Source organism: Bombina bombina, chromosome 6 (assembly GCF_027579735.1).
Source record: "Bombina bombina isolate aBomBom1 chromosome 6, aBomBom1.pri, whole genome shotgun sequence".
NCBI lineage: Eukaryota > Metazoa > Chordata > Amphibia > Anura > Bombinatoridae > Bombina > Bombina bombina.
The window spans coordinates 36,866,698-36,893,343 of NC_069504.1; the positions used below are offsets into that span (position 1 = coordinate 36,866,698).

General features: G+C 41.5%; 1 protein-coding gene across 4 annotated transcripts in view; it reads left to right on the forward strand.

Moving 5' to 3' along the window:
- AHCYL2 (adenosylhomocysteinase like 2) overlaps window positions 1-26,646 on the forward strand; it is a 272,274-nt gene that overhangs the window by 125,491 nt on the left and 120,137 nt on the right. The gene's annotated exons all lie outside the window — the stretch shown is intronic.

A 26,646-nucleotide genomic window follows, 5' to 3' on the forward strand; every position in this document is an offset into this window, starting at 1 on the left:
TGCTTAACATACCTTTCAAGGGGAAAACGCTGTTTGGCCCTGACTTGAAAGAGATTATTTCTGATATCACTGGGGGTAAGGGCCACGCCCTTCCTCAGGATAGGTCTTTCAAGGCTAAAAATAAACCAAATTTTCGTCCCTTTCGCAGAAACGGACCAGCCCCAAGTGCTACATCCTCTAAGCAAGAGGGTAATACTTCTCAAACCAAGCCAGCCTGGAGGCCAATGCAAGGCTGGAACAAAGGTAAGCAGGCCAAGAAACCTGCCACTGCTACCAAGACAGCATGAGATGTTGGCCCCCGATCCGGGACCGGATCTGGTGGGGGGCAGACTTTCTCTCTTCGCTCAGGCTTGGGCAAGAGATGTTCTGGATCCTTGGGCGCTAGAAATAGTCTCCCAAGGTTATCTTCTGGAATTCAAGGAGCTTCCCCCAAGGGGGAGGTTCCACAGGTCTCAATTGTCTTCAGACCACATAAAAAGACAGGCATTCTTACATTGTGTAGAAGACCTGTTAAAAATGGGAGTGATTCATCCTGTTCCATTAGGAGAACAAGGGATGGGATTCTACTCCAATCTGTTCATAGTTCCCAAAAAAGAGGGAACATTCAGACCAATCTTAGATCTCAAGATCCTAAACAAGTTTCTCAAGGTTCCATCGTTCAAAATGGAAACCATTCGGACAATTCTTCCTTCCATCCAGGAAGGTCAATTCATGACCACGGTGGATTTAAAGGATGCGTATCTACATATTCCTATCCACAAGGAACATCATCGGTTCCTAAGGTTCGCCTTTCTGGACAAGCATTACCAGTTTGTGGCCCTTCCATTTGGATTAGCCACTGCTCCAAGAATTTTCACAAAGGTACTAGGGTCCCTTCTAGCGGTGCTACGACCAAGGGGCATTGCAGTAGTACCTTACTTGGACGACATACTGATTCAAGCGTCGTCCCTACCACAAGCAAAGGCTCATACGGACATTGTCCTGGCCTTTCTCAGATCTCACGGGTGGAAAGTGAACGTAGAAAAAAGTTCTCTATCTCCGTCAACAAGAGTTCCCTTCTTGGGAACAATAATAGACTCCTTAGAAATGAGGATTTTTCTGACAGAGGCCAGAAAATCAAAACTTCTAAGCTCTTGTCAAGTACTTCATTCTGTTCCTCTTCCTTCCATAGCGCAGTGCATGGAAGTAATAGGTTTGATGGTCGCGGCAATGGACATAGTTCCTTTTGCGCGAATTCATCTGAGACCATTACAACTGTGCATGCTCAGTCAGTGGAATGGGGATTATACAGACTTGTCTCCGACGATACAAGTAGATCAGAGGACCAGAGATTCACTCCGTTGGTGGCTGACCCTGGACAACCTGTCGCAGGGGATGAGCTTCCGCAGACCAGAGTGGGTCATTGTCACGACCGACGCCAGTCTGGTGGGCTGGGGCGCGGTCTGGGAACTCCTGAAAGCTCAGGGTCTTTGGTCTCGGGAAGAATCTCTTCTCCCGATAAATATTCTGGAACTGAGAGCGATATTCAATGCTCTCAAGGCTTGGCCTCAGCTAGCAAAGGCCAAATTCATACGGTTTCAATCAGACAACATGACGACTGTTGCGTATATCAACCATCAGGGGGGAACAAGGAGTTCCCTGGCGATGGAAGAAGTGACCAAAATCATTCAATGGGCGGAGACTCACTCCTGCCACTTGTCTGCAATCCACATCCCAGGAGTGGAAAATTGGGAAGCGGATTTTCTGAGTCGTCAGACATTTCATCCGGGGGAGTGGGAACTCCATCCGGAAATCTTTGCCCAAATTACTCAATTGTGGGGCATTCCAGACATGGATCTGATGGCCTCTCGTCAGAACTTCAAGGTTCCTTGCTACGGGTCCAGATCCAGGGATCCCAAGGCGACTCTAGTAGATGCACTAGTAGCACCTTGGACCTTCAACCTAGCTTATGTATTCCCACCGTTTCCTCTCATCCCCAGGCTGGTAGCCAGGATCAATCAGGAGAGGGCATCGGTGATCTTGATAGCTCCTGCGTGGCCACGCAGGACTTGGTATGCAGACCTGGTGAATATGTCATCGGCTCCACCATGGAAGCTACCTTTGAGACAGGACCTTCTTGTTCAAGGTCCGTTCGAACATCCGAATCTGGCCTCACTCCAACTGACTGCTTGGAGATTGAACGCTTGATTTTATCAAAGCGAGGGTTCTCAGATTCTGTCATTGATACTCTTGTTCAGGCCAGAAAGCCTGTAACTAGAAAAATCTACCATAAGATATGGAAAAAATATATCTGTTGGTGTGAATCTAAAGGATTCCCATGGAACAAGATAAAAATTCCTAAGATTCTATCCTTTCTTCAAGAAGGTTTGGAGAAAGGATTATCTGCAAGTTCTTTGAAGGGACAGATTTCTGCTTTATCTGTTTTACTTCACAAAAAGCTGGCGGCTGTGCCAGATGTTCAAGCTTTTGTTCAGGCTCTGGTTAGAATCAAGCCTGTTTACAAACCTTTGACTCCTCCTTGGAGTCTCAACTTAGTTCTTTCAGTTCTTCAGGGGGTTCCGTTTGAACCCTTACATTCCGTAGATATTAAGTTATTATCTTGGAAAGTTTTGTTTTTGGTTGCAATTTCTTCTGCTAGAAGAGTTTCAGAGTTATCTGCTCTGGAGTGTTCTCCTCCTTATCTGGTGTTCCATGCAGATAAGGTGGTTTTGCGTACTAAACCTGGTTTTCTTCCGAAAGTTGTTTCTAACAAAAACATTAACCAGGAGATAGTCGTGCCTTCTTTGTGTCCGAATCCAGTTTCAAAGAAGGAACGTTTGTTGCACAATTTGGATGTAGTTCGTGCTCTAAAATTCTATTTAGATGCTACAAAGGATTTCAGACAAACATCTTCCTTGTTTGTTGTTTATTCTGGTAAAAGGAGAGGTCAAAAAGCAACTTCTACCTCTCTCTCTTTTTGGCTTAAAAGCATCATCAGATTGGCTTATGAGACTGCCGGACGGCAGCCTCCTGAAAGAATCACAGCTCATTCCACTAGGGCCGTGGCTTCCACATGGGCCTTCAAGAACGAGGCTTCTGTTGATCAGATATGTAAGGCAGCGACTTGGTCTTCACTGCACACTTTTACTAAATTTTACAAATTTGATACTTTTGCTTCTTCTGAGGCTATTTTTGGGAGAAAGGTTTTGCAAGCCGTGGTGCCTTCCATATAGGTGACCTGATTTGCTCCCTCCCATCATCCGTGTCCTAAAGCTTTGGTATTGGTTCCCACAAGTAAGGATGACGCCGTGGACCGGACACACCTATGTTGGAGAAAACAGAATTTATGTTTACCTGATAAATTACTTTCTCAAACGGTGTGTCCGGTCCACGGCCCGCCCTGGTTTTTTTTTAATCAGGTCTGATAATTTATTTTCTTTAACTACAGTCACCACGGTATCATATGATTTCTCCTATGCAAATATTCCTCCTTTACGTCGGTCGAATGACTGGGGAAGGCGGAGCCTAGGAGGGATCATGTGACCAGCTTTGCTGGGCTCTTTGCCATTTCCTGTTGGGGAAGAGAATATCCCACAAGTAAGGATGACGCCGTGGACCGGACACACCGTTGGAGAAAGTAATTTATCAGGTAAACATAAATTCTGTTTTTTTTTATTTTAGGATTCAGATAGAACATGCAATTTTAAGCAACTTTCTAATTTACTCCTATTACCGACTTTTCTTTGTTCTCTTGGTATGATTATTTGAAAATGCAGGAAGGAAAACTGAAAAAAGAAGTATAGAATACGGATAAGCATTCCCCTCTGATTGGAACCGCTGCCTTCCAACAGTCTCTCCCAAAGGCTGTTAAATCGATATAGGTTGTAGAAGGATGCGCTGATTCATAGGGGATTCCTGAAGATTCCACTCTGTATTCCACGGTTCCTCCAAAAGGATTGTGTCAGAGAATATCACATTGTCGTAGTGTTTCCAAACACCTTACAAACAAGTGTAAAATACTCACAGAATAGTATTGAATAAGCGGCTCCACAAGCGGTCAGGAAAGATAGTTACAAACTTAAGTATAAAAAAGTAGCTTTATTCAGCTCATAATAAAGCTACTTTTTTTTATACTTATGCACCCCTGTCCGCCGCAGCTTGCCTCTGGTGGGCTGAATTCCCCCGGCAGAATTGAGCATTGCACACAAGCGCTATTTTGCACTCGCATGCAATCCCGCCGTCGGACAAGACCGGGGAGATTGAAATTCGCCACCTAAAAGGTGGCGAAAGGGTAGGGAAGCAGCAGTTTGATGACCGCTGCTTGTTAGATGCAGCGTGCAGGCAAAAGCCTGCTGAAGAGGTTGATAAATCGACCTCTTAGTCTGAACTCCAAGTGAGTAGTAGATTTTTTTTTTTTGTCCATCTAATACAAGGAGAGTCCACGGCTTCATTACTTGTGGGAAATACAGAACCTGGCCACCAGGAGAAGGCAAAGAAACCCCAGCCAAAGGCTTAAATACCTCCCCTCATCCCCCAGTCATTCTTTGCCTTTCTTCACAGGAGGATTGCAGAGAAGTGTCGGCAGATTCGGAGTAGTCTCTTATGGATGGTAGGTCTCTTCGGAATGGGACTGGAGTTTTAAGTAGTCTTGCCAGCCTCTCAGTGAGAGCATTGACAAATGTTAGGGTCTGGAGATGCAGGGAGAGTCTTTCTGCGAAACCATCCAGACTCGTATTAACAGCTCATTAAAAGGGACATGAAACCCAAAATTTACTTTCATGATTCAGATAGAGAAAACTATTTCAAACCGCTTTCCAATTTACTTTTATTATTTAATTTGCTTCCTTCTCGTGTTATCCTTTGCTGAAAGGTTTATCTAGTCAAGCTCAGGAGCAGCAAAGAACCTATGTTCTAGCTGCTGATTGGTGGCTGCATATATTAAGGAACCCATGGATAAGAAATTAGAGACCCTGTTAAGAAAAATGTTTCAGCACACGGGTTAAGTTTTTCAACTTGCGGTGGCTGTGATTGCGGGATCCGCTACCTATTGGTGCGACTCTGTCAGAAATGGTTGAGGTGGAGACTCCCCTCGATGAGATACAGGAATGAATTAAGGCCCTGAGGGTAGCTAATTTGTTTATTTGTGACGCTAATATGTTGATTATTCGCTTGAATGCAAAGACATCATGCTTTTCTTTTCTGGCCCGGAGGGCCCTGTGGTTGAAGTCGTGGTCTGCCGACATGACGTCCAAATCTAGATTGCTTTTCCTTCCATTTAAAGGAAAGATTCTTTTCGGTCCAGGCCCTGACTCGATCATATCCACGGTCACGGGGGGGGGGCAAGGGTGCCTTTCTGCCGCAGGATAAGAAGAATAAACCTAAGGGTCCTAATTTTCGTCTCTTTCGTTCGGACAAGTCCCAACGACAGCAACCTGCTGCGAAGCCCGCGCAGTCCAAGGGATCTTGGAAACCCTCTCAGTCTTGGAATAAAGCCAAGCAGAGCAAGATGCCCGCCGAGACAAAATCGGCATGAAGGTGTGCCCCGATCCGTCTCTGGATCTCGTAGGGGGCAGACTCTGGATCTCAACGCTCTGGAGACTTGGCCCCTCCTGGGTTCGTCCAAGTTCATCAGATTCCAGTCGGACAACATTACCTCGTGGCTTACATCAACCCCCAGGGAGGAACGAGAAGCTCCCTAGCCATGAGGGAAGTATATCTGATCCTGGAGTGGGCAGAGACCCACAAATGTTCACTATCAGCGATCCACATCCCGGGTGTGGACAACTGGGAAGCGGACTTTCTCAGCAGACAATCATTTCATCCGGGGGAATGGTCTCTTCACCCCAGATTTGCAACAGTTGGGGGACTTCGGAGATAGATCTCATGGCAACCAGACTCGACTGCAAGCTAACCAGATACGGGTCACGGTCCAGGGATCCCCAGGCGGAACTGATAGATACCTTAGCAGTGCCTTGGGGATTCAACCTAGTGTACATATTTCCGCCGTTACCACTTCTACCTTGTGTAGTTGCACGTATCAAACAGGAGCAAGCAGCAACTATTCTTATTGTTCCATCGTGACCGCGGAGGACGTGGTTTGCGGATCTAGTGGGGATGTCATCCTCCCCTCCATGGACTTTGCCCTGTCGCAGGGATCTGCTGGTACAGGGCCCCTTTGTGCATCAGAATCTAGATTCTCTGAGGCTGACTGCGTGGAGATTGAACGCTTAGTCTTAGCCAAAAGGGGGTTTTCTGAGAGGGTGATTGATACTCTCATTCAAGCCAGAAAGCCAGTTACCCGTTGAATCTATCATAAGGTGTGGAGGATCTACTTACTCTGGTGTGAATCTCGTGGATATTCCTGGCATAAGGTCAGGGTATCCAGAATTCTTTCCTTCCTCCAGGACTGTCTGGAGAAGGGACTTGCCGCTAGTTCCTTAAGGGGACAGATTTCGGCTCTATCTGTGCTGTTACACAAGAAGCTCGCTGAGCTCCCTGATATTCAGTCTTTTGTTCAGGCTCTGTCCAGGATCAGGCCTGTGTTTAGACATTATGCTCCTCCTTGGAGTTTCAATTTGGTTCTGAAGGTTTTGCAGGGGCCTCCGTTCAAGCCTATGCATTCTCTTGACATTAAGACTCTGTCTTGGAAGGTCCTTTTTCTCCTGGCCATTGCTTCAGCTCCTAGAGTGTCTGAATTAGCGGCCTTGCAATGTGAGCCCCCTTATCTGGTTTTCCATGCAGATAAGGCTGTCCTTTGCACTGGATTGAGATTTCTCCCTAAGGTTGTGCCTGATCGCAACATTAATCAGGAAATTGTGGTTCCTTCTTTGTGTCCTAAATGGATGTGGTTCGAGCCTTGAAATTCTATCTTCAGGCTACGAAGGATTTCAGACAAACTTCTGCTTTGTTTGTTGTCTATTGCGGGAAGCGCAAGGGGCAAAAGGCTTCTTCTACTTCCCTATCCTTTTGGCTGAGGAGCTTATGAGACAGCAGGACATAAGACTCCTCAGATGATTACGGCTCACTCAACTAGAGCTGTGGCTTCTTCTTGGGCCTTTAAGAATGAGGCCTCTATGTAGCAGGTTTGTAAGGCAGCTACCTGGTCCTCCTTACATACTTTACAAATTTGACGTTTTTACTTCAGCTGAAGCGGCTTTTGGGATAAAAGTTTTGCAGGCTGTGGTGCCCTCAGAATAGGGTCCGCCTCCTTTCTTTCATGTAATTAGCAAGAGTCCATGAGCTAGTGACGTATGGGATATACATTTACCAGGAGGGGCAAAGTTTCCCAAACCTTAAAATGCCTATAAATACACCCCTCACCACACCCACAATTCAGTTTCACAAACTTTGCCTCCTATGGAGGTGGTGAAGTAAGTTTGTGCTAGATTCTACGTTGATATGCGCTCCGCAGCAAGTTGGAGCCCGGTTTTCCTCTCAGCGTGCAGTGAATGTCAGAGGGATGTGAGGAGAGTATTGCCTATTTGAATGCAGTGATCTCCTATTTCATAGGTTCTCTGTTATCGGTCGTAGAGATTCATCTCTTACCTCCCTTTTCAGATCGACGATATACTCTTATTTATATACCATTACCTCTGCTGATTCTCGTTTCAGTACTGGTTTGGCTTTCTACAAACATGTAGATGAGTGTCCTGGGGTAAGTAAATCTTATTTTCTGTGAAACTCTAAGCTATGGTTGGGCACTTTGTTTATAAAGTTCTAAATATATGTATTCAAACATTTATTTGCCTTGACTCAGAATGTTCAACATTCCTTATTTTCAGACAGTCAGTTTCATATTTGGGATAATGCATTTGAATTAATCATTTTTTCTTACCTTCAAAAATTTGACTCTTTTTTTCCCTGTGGGCTGTTAGGCTCGCGGGGGCTGAAAATGCTTCATTTTATTGCGTCATTTTTGGCGTGGACTTTTTTGGCGCAAAAAATCTTTTCCGTTTCCGGCGTCATACGTGTCGCCGGAAGTTGCGTCATTTTTTTTACGTTATTTTGTGCCAAAAATGTCGGCGTTCCGGATGTGGCGTCATTTTTGGCACCAAAAGCATTTAGGCGCCAAATAATGTGGGCGTCTTATTTGGCGCTAAAAAAATATGGGCGTCGCTTTTGTCTCCACATTATTTAAGTCTCATTTTTCATTGCTTCTGGTTGCTAGAAGCTTGTTCTTTGGCATTTTTTCCCATTCCTGAAACTGTCATTTAAGGAATTTGATCAATTTTGCTTTATATGTTGTTTTTTCTATTACATATTGCAAGATGTTCCACGTTGCAACTGAGTCAGAAGATACTTCAGGAAAATCACTGCCCGGTGCTGGAGCTACCAAGCTAAGTGTATCTGCTATAATTTTTGGTATCTGTTTCTCCAGCTGTTGTTTGTATTGCATGTCATGACAAACTTATTAATGCAGATAAAATTTCCTTTAGTACTGTTACATTATCTGTTGCTGTTCCGTCAACATCTAATTTTCAGAGTGTTCCTGATAAACATAAGAGATTTTATTTTTTTAAATCCATTAAGAAGGCTATGTCTGTTATTTCTCCTTCTAGTTTACATAAAAGTCTTGTAAAACTTCTCTTTTTTCAGATGAATTTTTAAATGAACATCATCATTCTGATACTGATAATGGTTCTTCTGGTTCAGAGGTTTCTGTCTCAGAGGTTGATGCTGATAAATCTTTGTATTTGTTCAAGATGGAATTTATTCGTTCTTTATTTAAAGAAGTATTAATTGCATTAGAAAAAGAGGATTCTGGTCCTCTTGATACTAAATCTAAACGTTTAAATAAGGTTTTTAAATCTCCTGTAGTTATTCCAGAAGTGTTTAATCTCCCTGATGCTATTTCTGAAGTAATTTCCAGGGAATGGAATAATTTGGGTAATTCTTTTTACTCCTTCTAAACGTTTAAGCAATTATATCCTGTGCCATCTGACAGATTAGAGTTTTTTGGGACAAAATCCCTAAGGTTATGGGGCTGTCTCTACTCCTGCTAAATGTACTACTATTCCTACGGCAGATAGTACTTCATTTAAGGATCCTTTAGATAGGAAAATTGAATCCTTTCTAAGAAAAGCTTACTTATGTTCAGGTAATCTTCTTAGACCTGCTATATTTTTAGCGGATGTTGCTGCAGCTTCAACTTTTTGGTTAGAAGCTTTAGCGCAACAAGTAACAGATCATAATTTTATAGCATTAATATTATTCTATAACATGCTAATAATTTTATTGGTGATACCATCTTTTGATATCATTAGAGTTGATGTCAGGTATATGTCTCTAGCTATTTTAGCTAGAAAAGCTTTATGGATTAAACTTGGAATGCTGATATGTCTTCTAAGTCAACTTTGCTTTCCCTTTCTTTCCAGGGTAATAAATTATTATCTCAACTGTTTCTAGAAGGAAGGGAACTTTTTTACCAAAGGATAAAAAATCTAAAGTAAATTTAGGTCTAATAATCATTTTCGTTCCTTTCCTCACAACAAGGAACAAAAGCCTGATCCTTCATCCTCAGGAGCGGTATCAGTTTGGAAACTATTTCCAGTTTGGAATATATCCAAGCCTTATAGAAACCTATAGCCAGCTCCTAAGTACCCATGAAGGTGCGGCCCTTATTCCAGCTCAGCTGGTATGGGGCAGATTAAGTTTTCTTCAAAGAAATTTGGATCAATTCCGTTCTCAATCTCTGGTTTCAGAACATTGTTTCAGAAAGGTACAGAATTGGCTTCAAGTTAAGGCCTCCTGCTAAGAGATTTTTTTCTTTCCCGTGTCCCAGTTAACACAGCAAAGGCTCAGCATTTCTGAAATGTGTTTCAGATCTAGAGTTGGCTGGAGTAATTATGCCAGTTCCAGTTCTGGAACAGGGGCTGGGGTTTTATTTTATCTCTTCATTGTACCAAAGAAGGTCAATTACTTCAGACCAGTTCCGGATCTATCAATATTGAATAGTTATGTAAGGATACCAACATTCAAGATGGTTACTGTAGGACTATCCTGCCTTTTGTTTAGCAAGGGCATTATATGTCTACAATAGATTTACAGGATGTGTATCTGCATATTCCGATTCATCCAGATCACTTTTAGTGTCTGAGATTCTCTTTTTAGACAAGCATTACCAGTTTTGTGGCTCTACCGTTTGGCCTAGCCTCAGTTCCAAGAATTTTTTTCAAAGGTTCTCGTGCCCTTTTTTCTGTAATCAGAGAACAGGGTTTTGGTATTTCCTTATTTGGACGATATCTTGGTATTTGCTCAGTCTTCTCATTTTCGAAGAATCTCATACGAATAGACTTGTGTTGTTTCTTCAAGTTCATGGTTGGAGGATCAATTTACCAATCAGTTCATTGATTCCTCAGACAAGGGTAACCTTTCTTAGGTTTCTAGATAGATTCAGTGTCTATGACTCTGTCCTTGTCAGACAAGAGAAGTTTAACATTGATATCAGCTTGTCAAAACCTTCAGTCACAATCATTCCCTTTGGTAACCTTATGCATGGAAATTTTAGGTCTTAGGACTGCCGCATCAGATGCGATCTCCTTTGCTCGTTTTCACATGCGACCTCTTCAGCTCTGTATGCTGAACCAATGGTGCAGGGATTACTCAAAGATATCTCAATTAATATCTTTAAACCGATTATACGACACTCTCTGACATGGTGGACAGATCACCATCGTTTAGTTCAGGGGGCTTCTTTGTTCTTCCGACCTGGACTATAATCTCAACAGATGCAAGTCTTACAGGTTGGGGAGCTGTGTGGGGGTATCTGACGGCACAAGGGGTTTGGGAATCTCAGGAGGTGAGATTTCCGATCAATATTTTGGAACTCCGTGCAATTTTCAGAGCTCTTCAGTCTTGGCCTCTTCTGAAGAGAGAGTTGTTCATTTGTTTTCAGATAGACAATGTCACAACTGTGGCATACATCAATCATCAAGGAGGGACTCACAGTCCTCTGGCTATGAAAGAAGTATCTCAAATTTTGGTTTGGGCGGAATCCAGCTCCTGTCTAATCTCTGCGGTTCATATCCCAGGTATGGACAATTGGAAAGCGGATTATCTCAGTCGCCAAACGTTGCACCTGGGCGAATGGTCTTCACCCAGAGGTATTTCCTCAGATTGTTCAAATGTGGGAACTCCCAGAAATAGATCTGATGGTTTCTCATCTAAACAAGAAACTTCCCTGGTATCTGTCCGGATCCCGGGATCCTCGGGCGGAGGCAGTGGATGCATTATCTCTTCCTTACAAGTGTCATCCTGCCTATATCTTTCCGCCTCTAGTTCTTCTTCCAAGGGTATTCTCCAATATTCTAAAGGAATGCTCGTTTGTCCTGCTGGTAGCTCCAGCATGGCCTCACAGGTTTTGGTATGCGGATCTTGTCCGGATGGCCTCTTGCCAGCTGTGGACTCTTCTGTTAAGACCAGTCTTTCTGTCTCAAGGTTCTTTTTTCCATCAGGATCTCAAAACCTTAATTTTAAGGTATGGAGTTTGAACGCTTGATTCTTGGTCAAAGAGGTTTCTCTGACTCTGTGATTGATACTATGTGACAGGCTCGTAAATCTGTATCTAGAGAGATATATTATAGAGTCTGGAAGACTTATATTTCTTCAGGATGGTTTAGTTAAAGGTTTGTCCGCAAGTTCCTTGAAAGACAAATCTCTGCTCTTTCTGTTCTTTTTCACAGAAGGATTGCTAATCTTCCTGATATTTATTGTTTTGTACAACCTTTGGTTCGTATAAAACCTGTCATTAAGTCAATTTCTCCTCCTTGGAGTTTGAATTTGGTTCTGGGGGCTCTTCAAGCTCCTCCTTTTGAACCCATGCATTCTTTGGTCGTTATATTACTATCTTGGAAAGTTTTGTTTCTTTTGGCCATCTCTTCTGCCAGAAGAGTCTCTGAATTATCTACTGTTTTTTGTGAGTCTCCTTTTCTGATTTTGCATCAGGATAAGGCGGTGCTGCGAACTTCTTTTGAATTTTTTACCTAAGGTTGTGAATTCTAACATTAGTAGAGAAATTGTGGTTCCTTCATTATGTCCTAATCCTAAGAATTCTAAGGAGAGATCATTGCATTCTTTGGATGCTGTTAGAGCTTTGTAATATTATGTTGACGCTACTAAGTCTTTCCGAAAGACTTCTAGTCTATTTGTCATCTTTTCCGGTTCTAGAAAAGACCAGAAAGCTTCTGCCATTTCTTTGGCATCTTGGTTGAAATCTTTATTTCATCATGCCTATGTTGAGTCGGGTAACACTCCGCCTCAAAGGATTACAGCTCATTCTACTAGGTCAGTTTCTACTTCCTGGGCGTTTAGGAATGAAGCTTCGGTTGATCAGATTTGCAAAGCAGCAACTTGGTCCTCTTTGCATACTTTTACTAAATTCTACCATTTTGATGTGTTTTCTTCTTCTGAAGCAGTTTTTGGTAGAAACGTACTTCAGGCAGTGGTTTCAGTTTGAATCTTCTGCTTATGTTTTTTCATTAAAATTTTATTCTGGGTGTTGATTATTTTCAGCAGGAATTGGCTGTCTTTATTTTATCCCTCCCTCTCTAGTGACTCTTGTGTGGAAAGATCCACATCTTGGGTAATCATTATCCCATACGTCACTAGCTCATGGACTCTTGCTAATTACATGAAAGAAAACATAATTTATGTAAGAACTTACCTGATAAATTCATTTCTTTCATATTAGCAAGAGTCCATGAGGCCCGCCCTTTTTTTGTGGTGGTTTTGATTTTTTTGTATAAAGCACAATTATTCCAATTCCTTATTTTATATGCTTTCGCACTTTTTTCTTATCACCCCACTTCTTGGCTATTCGTTAAACTGAATTGTGGGTGTGGTGAGGGGTGTATTTATAGGCATTTTAAGGTTTGGGAAACTTTGCCCCTCCTGGTAGGAATGTATATCCCATACGTCACTAGCTCATGGACTCTTGCTAATATGAAAGAAATGAATTTATCAGGTAAGTTCTTACATAAATTATGTTTTTTCCCTGGCGTTTTTCATTCAGTGTCCTCTAGAGCTTGGATATTTGTTTCCCACAAGTAATGAATGAAGCTGTGGACTCTCCTCGTATTAGATGGAAAACATAAATTATGCTTGCCTGATAATTTCATTTCCATCGTTACGAGGAGAGTCCACGGCTCCCGCCCGGTTCTCTGTTGGGCGGACCTAAATTTATTTAGTTTTTTCTTCTGGCACCTTTTAATACCCCGATATTTATGCTACTGTTCCTTGTTCCCTCGGCAGAATGACTGGGGAATGAGGGTAGTGGGGGAGGTATTAAAACCTTTGGCTGGGGTGTCTTTGCCTCCTCCTGGTGGCCAGGTTCTGTATTTCCCACAAGTAAAAGTTACTGTATGTCTATTTCCACTTCCCCTGTATCATATGACGGCAATCAGCCAATCACATATGCATTTACGTATGTTCTGTGCATTCTTGCACATGCTCAGTAGGAGCTGGTGATTTAAAAAGTGTAAATATAAAAAGACTGCACATTCTGTTAATGGAAGTAAATTGGAAAGTTGTTTAAAATTGCTGCTCTCTCGGAATCATGAAAGTTTAATTTTGACTTGAGTGTCCCTTTAAATGCACATAGATGAATTACATCCTTGAATAGAAACATAACATATTTTATATCTATTTCACTAGAATCATTTTTGTTATCACTTTTATGGTGCATGTGAAGCATCGCTAGATTTTCTCAGTGCACCAGCATTTTAAATACTGCAGCTGCTCAGAGCACCAGTGGGGCTTGTAATCATGTCAGCAATTAACAAATTGAGTCTTTACAGCCGGTTTGAACAATTTGCAGCATTTTGTACATTAGCGAGAGGTTATTGTCCTGTTAAAGGAACAATCTAGTCCAAAATAAACTTTCATGATTCTGATAGGGCATGTCATTTTAAACAATTTTCAAATTTACTTTTATCACCAATTTTGCTTTGTTCTTTTGGTATTCTTAGTTGAAAGCTAAACCTAGGAGGTTCATATGCTAATTATATGCTGTTAAAGGCCGCCTCTTCTCTAAGGGCATATTGATAGTTTTTCATTACGTCCCTATCAGTGTAGGTCTGAGACTCCTGGACAAATGTAGGTTACAGATTTTATACATAAGTGAGAGGTGGTTATTGTCTTGTTAAGCTGTAGCTCTCCTGTATTACATTATGTCACTATCAGTGCAGGTCAGACTCCTGGACAAACATAGGAACCTCCTAGGTTTTGTATTTTTACATATAGCACTATATAATAGTCTCCCTGGCTGATTGATCTGTATCTGTGGCTACTAATTTCCAGCCTCTTTTGTCTGTTCCTTGCTGGTCTAGCCTAGGTAGTGCTGTGCCACACTGTCCCTGCTACATGCTCTTGAGATTACAGTAAGACTGCGTTTTACGTATACTTAACAAAGGATACCAAGAGAACAAAGCAAATTGGATAATAGAAGTAAATCAAGACCTTGTTTAAACTGCTTTCTCATCTATATAGATTGGAAAATAAATGTTGGGGGTTTCATGTCCTTTTAAAGTATCATAAAGACATTTTTACAATCTATACAATCTGATAACAAATGTTTTAAACACAATTAAAGCTGTCATTTTCCATTGTTTGCAGTCCAGGGGCACAGCTTCAAAACCCTCTTGAGTTATCTGCTTTGCTGTGGCTAATTATGGGAGAGATAGAAAGGAGCTCTTGCAGTAATCAAGTACATGTACTGTATAGCATGTTGCAGGGTCATGGTTCTGAAACTGCAGATTGAAGTGCATCCTCTCTTAGGTCAGAAAAAAAAAAAAAAAACCAAATATATTATAAAGGTACTTATTAGAGGGTTTTTTCTTCATAAATGGAATAATTTATGGTATCCACAGCTGCATTCATTACTTTTGGGAATTCAGAACCTGGCCACCAGGAGGAGGCAAAGACACCCCAGCCAAAGGCTTAAATATTCCTTCCACTCCCTCATCCCCCAGTCATTCTTTGCCTTTCGTCCCAGGAGATTGGCAGAGAAGTGTCAGAAGTTTCGATAGTCTCTTATGGAGGGTAGTACTCTTCGGCATGGGACTGGAGTTTTAAGTAGTCCTGTCAGCCTCTCAGTGAGAGCTTGGGTGAAGGTTAGAGTCCGGGGATGCAGGGAGAGTCTTTCTGTGAAACCATCCCAACTCATATTAACAGCTCCACAAGCAATCAGCGTTGACGAGTTTCACTGCCTGCTTTTTTCTCTCAAGTCCATGGCAGAAGCGACGCTATCTGTCACACTTGAAGGGCCGTGTTCCTGTTCCACGGCGTAGATTCCGGTAAGATCGTTTAGTTTTACTTTCATCATGGATGTATTGTAATACTATTGAATATATGTGTGTATTAGTACTGTGCTGGCCACAGATAAGAGATATCAAACCCTTCTAAAGACACGCCTTCCTCAAAAATGTGTAATAAATTTATAAAAGTAGAAATATGATTAGAGGACGCTAAAAAAGCTAAAGCTATCACAGAAATGTTGTAGACGGATATGTCTATTAGGGCTTCACGATTAATCGCATATGCGATTTAAAAACCGCGAGAGTCGTGATTTTTTGCTTAAAAAAAATCCTCAGAAGTGGCTGTAATGCATTGATTTGTATGTGATTTCTTGCAAACCAGCTCCATCTAGTGGTTGTTTTTAGCACACATTTGTAAAATGGCTGTTTTACTTGAACTTTCTGATCTCAGTAGCAGCTGGGCAGCCGATCAATCTAGAAGTCTAAAAGCAGAGCCCATGTAGAAATGAAGAAGAGGGAAAGCCACTTACTTATATTTTCCCCTAGAGGCGTCTGCAGTCTAAAACTTAGGGTATGTAAACATTATTGAACCTCCCAAACAATCTCCTGCTCTCTGAGAATCGGCTCAAATACATAGCAGATGCAGTTAACCCCACGGCTGCCAAAAAGGCTAAAACTGCAGCCCCCTCTGCTTCTGGGTTAACTTAACTGCATCTACAATGTATTTGATATCAGCAAGGCACAGCATTTCTGAAAGGAGCAGCCCCCACCCCTACTGCTATATGCCTGTATTGGATTCCTGCACAGGAGCAGGGTTTTGTATTTCTATGCTCCAAGAGTGTATTGGACATTGAGAAACATGAACATTAAGATTCTGTAGTGTTAAATAAACTTTTTAATACAAAATGAAGGTGTTATATTCATTTATAAGAAAATCACGATTAAATCGCAATCGCAGTGTTTTTGTTGTTTTTTTTTTTTTAAAAATTGCGATTTTTTTTTTTTTTTTTTTTGCCCATATCGCCCAGCTCTAATGTCTATGTATACAATTTTACAACATCAACCCCAACAATAAATTTGCAATATCTATTTCAAAAAAACTTTTTTTTATTTATCAAAGGTCTCCAATTCACAATTTAAACTCAAACAGTAAATTGGGACGTCTCCCATATGTATAAAAACACTCCTATATATAATTTGAATGCAATTTCAATATAATAAAAATAGAGTACAAAGTAAAATATAGTGAACTTTAACCCCTTAACGACCAAGGACGTACGCCACACGTCCTCAAAAAAAAAAGTCAGTTAATGACCGAGGACGTGTGGCGTACGTCCTTGGTCTGGAAAGCAGCTGGAAGCGATCCTGCTCGCTTCCAGCTGCTTTCCGGTTATTGCAGTGATGCCTCGATATGGAGGCATCCTGCAATAACCCCCCTTGGCCATCCGATGCAGAGAGAGCCACTCTGTGGCAGTCTCTGCACCGGACATCGATGGCCGGTATCGTTGGTGGGTGGGAGCTTACGTGGGAGGCGGGTGGCGGCCATCGGTGCGCTATGTGGAGTGGAGGGGGCGGGAGCTACGGGGGCGCGCACGGGAGCGCGCGCGTGCACGGGGGTGGTGGGCGGGCGCGTGCACGGGGCGGGAGCGGGTGGGAACCGCTACACTACAGAAAAAAAAAAGTTGAAAAAAAAACCCCACTAAAATGCAATCTAAGGGTCCTGGAAGGGGTTGGGGGTTGGTCTCGGTGGGGGGGGGAAAGCTACACTACAGAAAAGGGAATTTAAAAAAAAAAAGGCACATTTTGTTACAAAACTGGGTACTGGCAGACAGCTGCCAGTACCCAAGATGGCGCCCATTATTGCAGAGGGGAAGGGTTAGAGAGCAGTTTGGTGGGGGATCAGTGAGGTTGGGGTCTAAGGGGGGATCCTACACATCAGCATATGTAAATATGTTTTTTTTTTTTTTTTTTTTTTTTAAAAAGGGCCAAATACCTTTTATTTTAGTACTGGCAGAGTTTCTGCCAGTACTTAAGATGGCGGGGACAATTGTTGGGTGGGGGAGGGAAGAGAGCTGTTTTTGGAGGGATCAGGGGGTCTGATGTTTCAGGTGGGAGGCTGAGCTCTACACTAAAGCTAAAATTAACCCTGCAAGCTCCCTACAAGCTACATAATTAACCCCTTCACTGCTAGCCATAATACACGTGTGATGCGCAGCGGCATTTAGAGGCCTTCTAATTACCAAAAAGCAATGCCAAAGCCATATATGTCTGCTATTTCTGAACAAAGGGGATCCCAGAGAAGCATTTACAACCATTTGTGCCATAATTGCAGAAGGTGTTTGTAAATAATTTCAGTGAGAAACCTAAAATTGAGAAAAAATTAACGGTTTTTTTAATTTGATCGCATTTAGCGGTGAAATGGTGGCATGAAATATACCAAAATTGGCCTAGATCAATACTTGGGGTTGTCTACTACACTAAAGCTAAAACTACCCCAAAAAGCTCCCTACATGCTCCCTAATTAACCCCTTCACTGCTGGGCATAATACACGTGTGGTGCGCAGTGGCATTTAGCGGCCTTCTAATTACCAAAAAGCAACACCAAAGTCATATATGTCTGCTATTTCTGAACAAAGGGGATCCCAGAGAAGAATTTACAACCATTTATGCCATAATTGCACAAGCTGTTTGTAAATAATTTAAGTTAGAAACCAAAAGTTTGTGAAAAAATTTGTGAAAAGTGAACGATTTTTTCTATTTGATTGCATTTGGCGGTGAAATGGTGGCATGAAATATACCAAAATGGGCCTAGATCAATACTTTGGGTTGTCTACTAAAAAAAAATATATACATGTCAATGGATATTCAGAGATTCCTGAAAGATATCAGTGCTCTAATGTAACTATCGCTAATTTTGAAAAGAAATGGTTTGGAAATAGCAAAGTGCTACTTGTATTTATGGCCCTATAGTTTACAAAAAAAGCAAAGAACATGTAAACATTGGGTATTTCTAAACTCAGGACAACATTTAGAAACTATTTAGCATGGGTGTTTTTTGGTGGTTGTAGATGTGTAACAGATTTTGGGGGTCAAAGTTAGAAAAAGTGTGTTTTTTTCCATTTTTTCCTCATATTTTATAATTTTTTTTATAGTAAATTATAAGATATGATGAAAATAATGGTATCTTTAGAAAGTCCATTTAATGGCGAGAAAAACGGTATATAATATGTGTGGGTACAGTAAATGAGTAAGAGGAAAATTACAGCTAAACACAAACACCTCAAAAATTTAAAAATAGCCTTGGTCCCAAACGGACAGAAAATGGAAAAGTGCTGTGGTCATTAAGGGGTTAAAGTATATAGCAAACTTTAAATGACAAATCAATTAAATAATCAGTGGCGTGCGTACAAAGACCGTCTAAATAGGCAAACACAGAGTTACAGATCACTTGGTGACAGATGTATATAAATCACCTAAGTAAATATTATATACCATCAGCCAATATTGGTATTGAATGTATATTCATAACTTTAAAACAGCATACCACCATTAAAAATGGAATAAAACTTGATCTATAGCCACTTTTATAGAAACTTCATCCGCTTAGACTTTGATATGTCTTTAAGGCCTATTAGTGGAAGTTTGTTTGCAGGATAAAATAACACCTCTTTAGAGAGCCAGAGTTTTAGGTACTATCTCTTATATCAAGTCTCCTGCTTCAGAATGCGGTGGCATACAGTAAAAATGCAGACACACAGTTTTACCTTGAAATCATAGGCTGAATTGTCCTACAGGTTTATTGTGACACTTGGTTAACCTGCGTGAGCTCTGCTCTTTGCTTCTGTTCCTTACCGCAGTTATTCAAGCATATGTGTAGCGTCTTACACAGCTCCTCTGTAGCGTTCAGTTAACTTTACCTTACGTCACAGCATGGATCCTCTATGTAGCAATTTTATTTAAAGTTGAGTTGGATACAAAAAAAGACCTCTTTCGAGAATAGTAGCAAACTTCAGCAATACGTTGCAATACAGATCTCCTTGCACTTAGTGCTAACCTGGTCCTGTTTGGATTCAGTTCTGTCTGGTAGCTATTCGGACACATGGCACCGCTCTGCTTGGCTGGTCCGGTAGAGGCGCTGAGTGCTCATGTTATCCTCTGTGTTCAACTAAGCATTCTAGAGGACCGGTGGGTTCGTGAGGTAGGAAGGAATTTCTCAGTCGTTATAGCCTTCAATTTGGATGAGTGGGTCAGTGGAGTGCCGCTGCGTCTCTCTCTCTCTTGTGTCTGGGGTTGTCAGACCCTAGAACTCCTTCCCATGTAGTGGAGGGTTGGTGGGCTTGCGCCCTCTTGCCGCCGAGTTGGGCGGTTTGGCCCTTTTTTCTTTTGATGCCCTGGGAATTATCCTTCTGGACTTAGTTCTCAGCAGCTAGTAGTTTATTGGGTAGTTCAGCTGCCTTGCAGCAGATGGGTTTCAGAATGTGACCAGCGGCAGCTATTGCACATTGACTGTGTAGCTGTTTTTTATTAGACCTTTTGGTCTTCCTCTGTCTCCATGTGAGTTAGGTCTCCTTTTAGGGACCTGGGTTCCCCTCCGGGATATGGTCGTTCCCTGTTAGGGGCACTGGGCGTGGTCTCCTTGGGCTCTGTTCGGAGCTGGGGATGCTGTACGTCCTTTTCTCTCTATGTTCCTCTGATTGTATGGAGGTGATGCGGAGACCAGCCTTTGCTCAAGTTATTTTGGCCTTGGGGTGTCCCCTTGCTTGTTGTCCTGCAGCTGTTTGAGAGCCTATGGGCTCTAGTGTCGTTGTACGACTTTTAACGCCTTAGCTCCTTTGGAGCATTGGACTTTGGCAAGGGGTGGTCTCTTCCTTGGGTCGGGACTTGCGAGTTATCTCGTTATCCGGGTTGATCTGAATATTGCATTCATATCTCCCTGTGGTCTGGTTTTTTATATCAGACTGGGTGTTAAGTTATCAGATATTGTTTGCTTAAACAATTGGGGGCTCTAGTCTGTTTTCTCCCTGGGGCTTCCGGTTGCTAAGGCTTCGCTCAGTGTTTTCCTTTGTGGAGTTGTTGCCGGACTTTTTGGCTCTAGGGCTGGTTCGGGGTTCCCCTTTTACCTGGGAACTTGGGCTATGTCCTTTTACTTGGACTAATTGACCTGGTCACGGTTAGCCAGGTTTTCGTGAGTGCTGATGCTCATTGGGCTGGACTTACGCCTTTATGGTTGGTTTCCCTTGGTCAGTTTGCTGTGGTAACCTTATGGATTCACTGCTCTGCAGGAAAATGGATATGCAGTGTCTCTGCTGCAGTTTTTGCACATTGGATGTGTGTTAGCAAGCTAATTCCTTAGGGGGATTCCTTCCAAGTTGATCTGCGTTAGAGATTGAGCCTTTGGCTTTGTCTCTTGTGGGCAGGTGCTCTGCATTTTTTGGCCCCATCCCTTTTTCTTAGGGTGGGGGGCTTATTCTCCTTCTTATGGAGGTGTGGTCCTTTTTCTAGGTATTCTCTTGGATTCAGTAGGTTGTTACATTCCATCTTGAGTCTTGTTTGCTCCGTGTTGAGACTATGGTGGGCCTTTTGTTAGATTCCTTTGGGTCTACGGCCTTCTCGTCTGTTTCTAAGGAGTCTGGTTGGCACCCGTGCTCTGTTGGGATGGCTGTGGCCATTCTTCCGCTCGTTTTTGAGCTGGTGTTGGGGTTCTTCTGTTCTGTTTTCAAGACCTACCGATGCTTGGGCTGGCCAGGTTGGGTTCTGAGATGCGTTGTCATCTTCAGGATCTAGGTTGGCGATGTAGCTAGCCCCCTGGGTTTACAACCTGAGGGTCCTGGGTTACCATTCACCTTCGGGTTCTGGGTGTAACCTCTCTCTCTCTTGGGGGTGCAGTGGGTCTCGTTGAGGTTATGTACTTCCGCTTTTGGAGCCCTGTGTGTAGGTCTAGCGGCTTCGATTGCCCGGAAGTGTTCCCTCTGTCTGGGAGTTCTCAATTTGCAATCTGTTCTCTTGCTGGCCGCTTTTTACGTCTCAGCAAGTATTCTTCTGTGTCATCCTAATGATGACTGCGTGTTCTTGACGCAGGGTCTTGTCTGGGTCTGTTACACATTCTTTTTTCTATAGTATTCTTAGTTCTGACGATGTGAAGACTCTGTCTTCAGTTGTCTTCCCTTGCTTTTGTATGATGTTGATAGAGAGGTTTCTCTGTTTTGAGGCCTGGTCCTAAACCTCTGGTTTCTGCTTTGTCTTGGCATAGCCTCCCCTTGTCTGTCAGGACCCACTTGGGTCTTTGTGAGCTGGGCTCGCTATTGGGGGTTTTCCTTTTATGGATTTTGTGGTGACCTTTCGGTTCCCCTTCGGTTCTTCTTTGCCTTATCCCTTGGTGACGGACCGCCTGTTGGGCGACGGTGTCTCCTGGAGGACTGTTGGCTCAGTTGAGTCTGATTTTGCGTTCTCTAGCTAGGCTTCTGGACTATCTGCGGGTTGGGTAGTGGTTTCAGGCTTGATTCCCTCAGAATGGGCCGCCTATTGTACCCTCCCATTTTGGAATTCAGTGTCCTCTTTATCTTGGGTATTGTTTTCCCAAAAGTAATGAATGCAGCTGTGGACTCTTTCCAATTAGGAAGAAAAACATAAATTATGCTTACCTGATAATTTCCTTTTCTTCCGTTGGAAAGAGTCCACAGCTCCCCACCCTTTTTCTATGTGGGACGTCTTTTTATTCTTCTGGCACCTTTTTTCACCCTGATATTTCTTCTACTGTTCCTTGTTCCTCGGCAGAATGACTGGGGGATGAGGTAAGTGAGAAGAGTATTTAAGCCTTTGGCTGGGGTGTCGTTGCCTCCTCCTGGTGGCCTGGTTCTTATTTCCCAAAAGTAATGAATGCAGCTGGGGACTCTTCCAACGGAAGAAAAGGAAATTATCAGGTAAGCATAATTTGTTTTTGCACTGGTTTAAGCAATCGCTATGTAGCATGTAGCTGTGTAAAACAAACTGTACCATATGTGAAAGGACATGATACATACTTTTACATTTTAAGGCGATCAATAAACAAGATAATTTAATAATCGGAAGTCAAAAGGAATAACATTTTAAACTTTATCTCTGTCTGACTGCTAAGTTTATCTGCCATGTCAATTTTAACCTGTTGTTAAAGGGACATGAAACCCCACATTTTTATTTCCTGAATCAGAGCATACAATCTCAAACAACTTTCCAATTGACTTATATTCTCTAATTTCCTTCATTCTCTTGGTATCCTTTGTTGAACAATACACTATTTGGGAACTAGCTGCTGATTGGCTCACCTGATGTGCTGCTCCATATTCATCCAGAACTGTCCCTTAGTACCCAGGATGCACTTCAGAACCTGTGTGTGAAAGAAGTGCAATATTCAGGACTTTACAGCAAAACCAGGCAAAGTAATGTATGTTGTTGTCTTCTCTTCCCTCATTAAAGACAAAGGGAAAAGAAAACCGTATGAGAATTAAGCAGATTTTACTCACTTGTGTAGTGAACGGTTAGATATGTTTTTCCTGCTGTGCTGCGTGTTGCCACTAGAAGGTGCTGTTCTCAAGCACTAGAATTGCTTGTTAGTTACACTGGCACACAGCTGCAATATGTATTTGGTTTATTTCCCAGAGCACCAGGGTGCACAATGCATATAAAGCTCATCTGACCTCATATTAAAGAATTGGTGCAAGTCAGATCTGTTAGATGAACAGCACTATGGAATCTGGCATTGCTATACAAATAAATGACGCCTCATCACCTGACCATGAATAGATATGCGCCTTTGTAATGCAGTACAGAGACCAGCACCCTACAGCCCACTTACAGCCAGATTATGAGTGGAGCACAAATGTTTGCACGCGAACAATAAGGGGTTTATCGCGGGGCTTACCGCTTGTGGGGCTTACACCTCGTATTACGAGTTGAAAGTAAACGCGATCGCTTGAGCGCTAGAATGATTACTGCGACCTCAGAGCTCTGATGAAACAAAAAAGTTGCACAAAACACATCAAAAATACTTTACAAAGTATAGTTACACTCATAACACCATCTAATTCAATTTATTTAAAAAAAAATATTGCACAAAAGTTACAAAGGCTCAAAGGTATGAGATTTTTTTTTTAGAAAAAAAAAGAGAACTGCAAAAAGGTGTATGTGTGTGTGTGCATGTATAAACATGTAAAAGCATATTCATGCAATATTCATTTTTAATAAAGGTTTTAATTATGTATTTACTGTAAATATTTCACATTCCAATGTTCTGTATGTTTGGGAAATATGTTCTATGTGTTTGTAAATAGATATACATATGTATGTATGTGTAATATATATATGTGTATGTATGTATATGTGTGTGTGTGTGTATATATATATATTGTATTATTGTACCAAATACTATCAGATCAGGGGTGCATTTTGGCCTAGGCAAGCAAGGCACTTGCCTAGTGCGGCAGATTGGGAGGGGCTGCACTTTTGTGGCTATATTTGTAAGAATCTTACAGTTATATTAGAAGTATTATACAAGTATATAATTAGAGATTTTGCCCAAAGAGCTTACATTCGAGGGGGGTATAATAAGAGACTGCCCATGGAACTTACAATTTAGAGGTAGCTCTGAACCTTTTTCATTCAGCTAGCTATTACCTTTAGTTCTGTTGGCTTTCAGCACTTAGTATTGTGTTTGGGAAGTATTGTTTCAAAATCTTTGTTTTTTATGTATATTGCAGCATTACATAGAGGTGTGTGTGTGCATGCATGAGCATATGTGCGTATTTGAATAACGATGTGTGTTTCTGTGACTGTATGTGAACATTTATTTTGGAAATACCTTTAAAAAAAAAAATTCATTCATCCCTGACCAAAAATATCATGGCCAATAAAGGCCTAAAACCTTGGGGGGTAGGGGGCAGCAGAATTTCGAGTGCCTATGGCAGCACAAACCTTAAATATGCCACTGCATCAGATATATGTAGAAATATGTATTTGTATGAATAAATATTTTCATATTTTCATGTCGGGTTAGCGCAAATTAGAAATTGCTCAATTTTCTGAGCTAAATGGCAATATTGTTTAATTATTTATTTTGCCATCTTTTCATTTAAAACGGTTTCATTAATATTTTTATAAACAAATATTGAGGTGTTTGCTGTCTCTTTTAGAGTTAAAATTGTCATTTTGTCAGTTTCACCCCAACAATTTCTGCTTTTTCTACCACCCCTAGAAATGAGGGCGTATACCATATTTAAGTATGCTGCCGTTATATCTGATGACCCTGCTACATGCTAAACAGTCATTGGTTAGATCAGGGCATACAGGAATAGATGTGATTAGAATGATTTACTGGATGGATTCCTTGGGTGCTCTGGCCTGATAACCAGTACATTATAAAAGTAATATTTTTTTATCTGCTGATATAAATACTATACATATATTAATCTTATGTTTTTTTTGTTTCAGCACCTTAGTAGTGCTTGCTGATTGGTGGGTAAATGTAGCCACCAATCAGCAAGCGCTACCCAGAGTGTGCTGAAACAAAAAAGGTCTGGCTCCTAAGCTTACATTCCTGCTTTTTCAAATGAAGATACCAAGAGAACGAAGAGAACAATTGATAATAGGAGTAAATTAGAAAGTTGCTAAAAATTACTGCTCTATCTGAATCATGAAAGAAAACATTTGTGATTGTGTCCCTTTAATTGGTGATGCCGTACATTTATATTAAAAAAGCTACCAAGTACCATAATACACACCTGCCTCTTGTTAACCACTAGGGAATACCTGAATATTATGTTTTTAAGCACCATATATAAGTGCCTGACCCTGCAAATCTCTTGGTTTATGGGCTTTTTCTTTAATTGCTCTGCGCCGGTTTTAATCAGTACAGACCGTGTGCAGCCTTGTGTGAGTTTTATGGTGCTATGCATTTTTCATTAGGTCATTCCTCTTCACAAAAGCAAATGTGCAAGGAATCTCAAGAGAACAATGTATAGATTATCTAATAATGAGAGAATTGTTGGAATTCCATGATACTTGAACAAAATCGCTGAGCGCACACTGGCTGTCTGCGCTTTCTAATTGAACTCTTAATAATGTAACATAGCAGCTATTAAGTGCGCCCCTTGTAAGTAAGCACCTCCATAATTGCACGATTTGTCTGCAGTTGTGCCTTAAATTCACACTGTGGTGAATATGAAAATGTTTTGAAAGCATAAACATGTTTGCTGCAGTTGTTTTTCTTAGTCAAACTCCACCCACAATCTAATTTTCTCTGCTGACAAAAATAAGGGAGTTATGTGCTGTTTTAAATTGATCCTGACAGGAAATGCACGTTTGTGTACAAACTATTCCTAGGGACAGATTGCTCACTGGCTGATGAGGTCAACTCCCACAGCTCAGTTGGTAGTGACACGCCCCTATCGGCATGAAAATAATGTCATTTTCTTCAGCATAACGACATCCATTTAAAAAAACTACATTTGAAATTGCTGAGTTTTACCAAACAAATAACATCAGCAAGACCAGAACAGCCCTGGTGCAATGAGTTGAGAAGTCACTGGAATATGAGGTGAGGAAGACTAAGCGGAGGTCCTGACTGTGGGTTTCTATCAAGTGTACATAGGATGGTTTACAAGACAGATAGGATTAAAGGGATATTACTTTTTATATAGGCACACTGTATATATTGGAGATTTAGCAGTGCATTTAAATAGAACTAAATACACATTACACAATATAAGTTTTGAATACATTAAAATGTTTTTAATTGGCAATATGTACATGGTTTTGCAATCCAAGAACATACCCCTTAAAAGTCCTCTTGAGTGTTTAGCTTCTCTCCTTTTCTGTGGCCAGTTAGTGACAGATAAGAGTACCTGTGCTGATTAAACATTTTAGCAGGCTGTGGCTTCAGGGATATGGATACTGCAGTATGCAATCCAGCTTCTCCAAGGCAATGGAGTAAATTACAGAAAAAACAGGCACAGTAAATAGTGTGGTTTAATGTAGCATTTTCACTATACAAACGTTTTAGAGGGAAATCAGTTTTGATTTCATTGTAAATTAAAGGTCCACTAAACTTTCATTGATCAGATAGAGCACACAATTTTAAACGACTTTCCAATTCACATCCATTATCTAAATGTGCACATTTTTTTTATATTGACACTTTCTGAGGCAACAGCTCCTACTGAGCATGTGCAAGAATTCACAGAATATAGTTATATACATTTTGTGATTGGCTAATGGCTGTCACATGATTCTCTTGGAAGGAAAATAAAACTGACATTTGACAGGAAAAAATCTACTTATGTTTCTGCATTTTCTTTTTATTATGCATTTACTGATTATCCTATTCTTCTGTATTTAGTGGTCCTTAAATGACCATATTTTATCATCTTCAGTCGGTCTAGTTTCT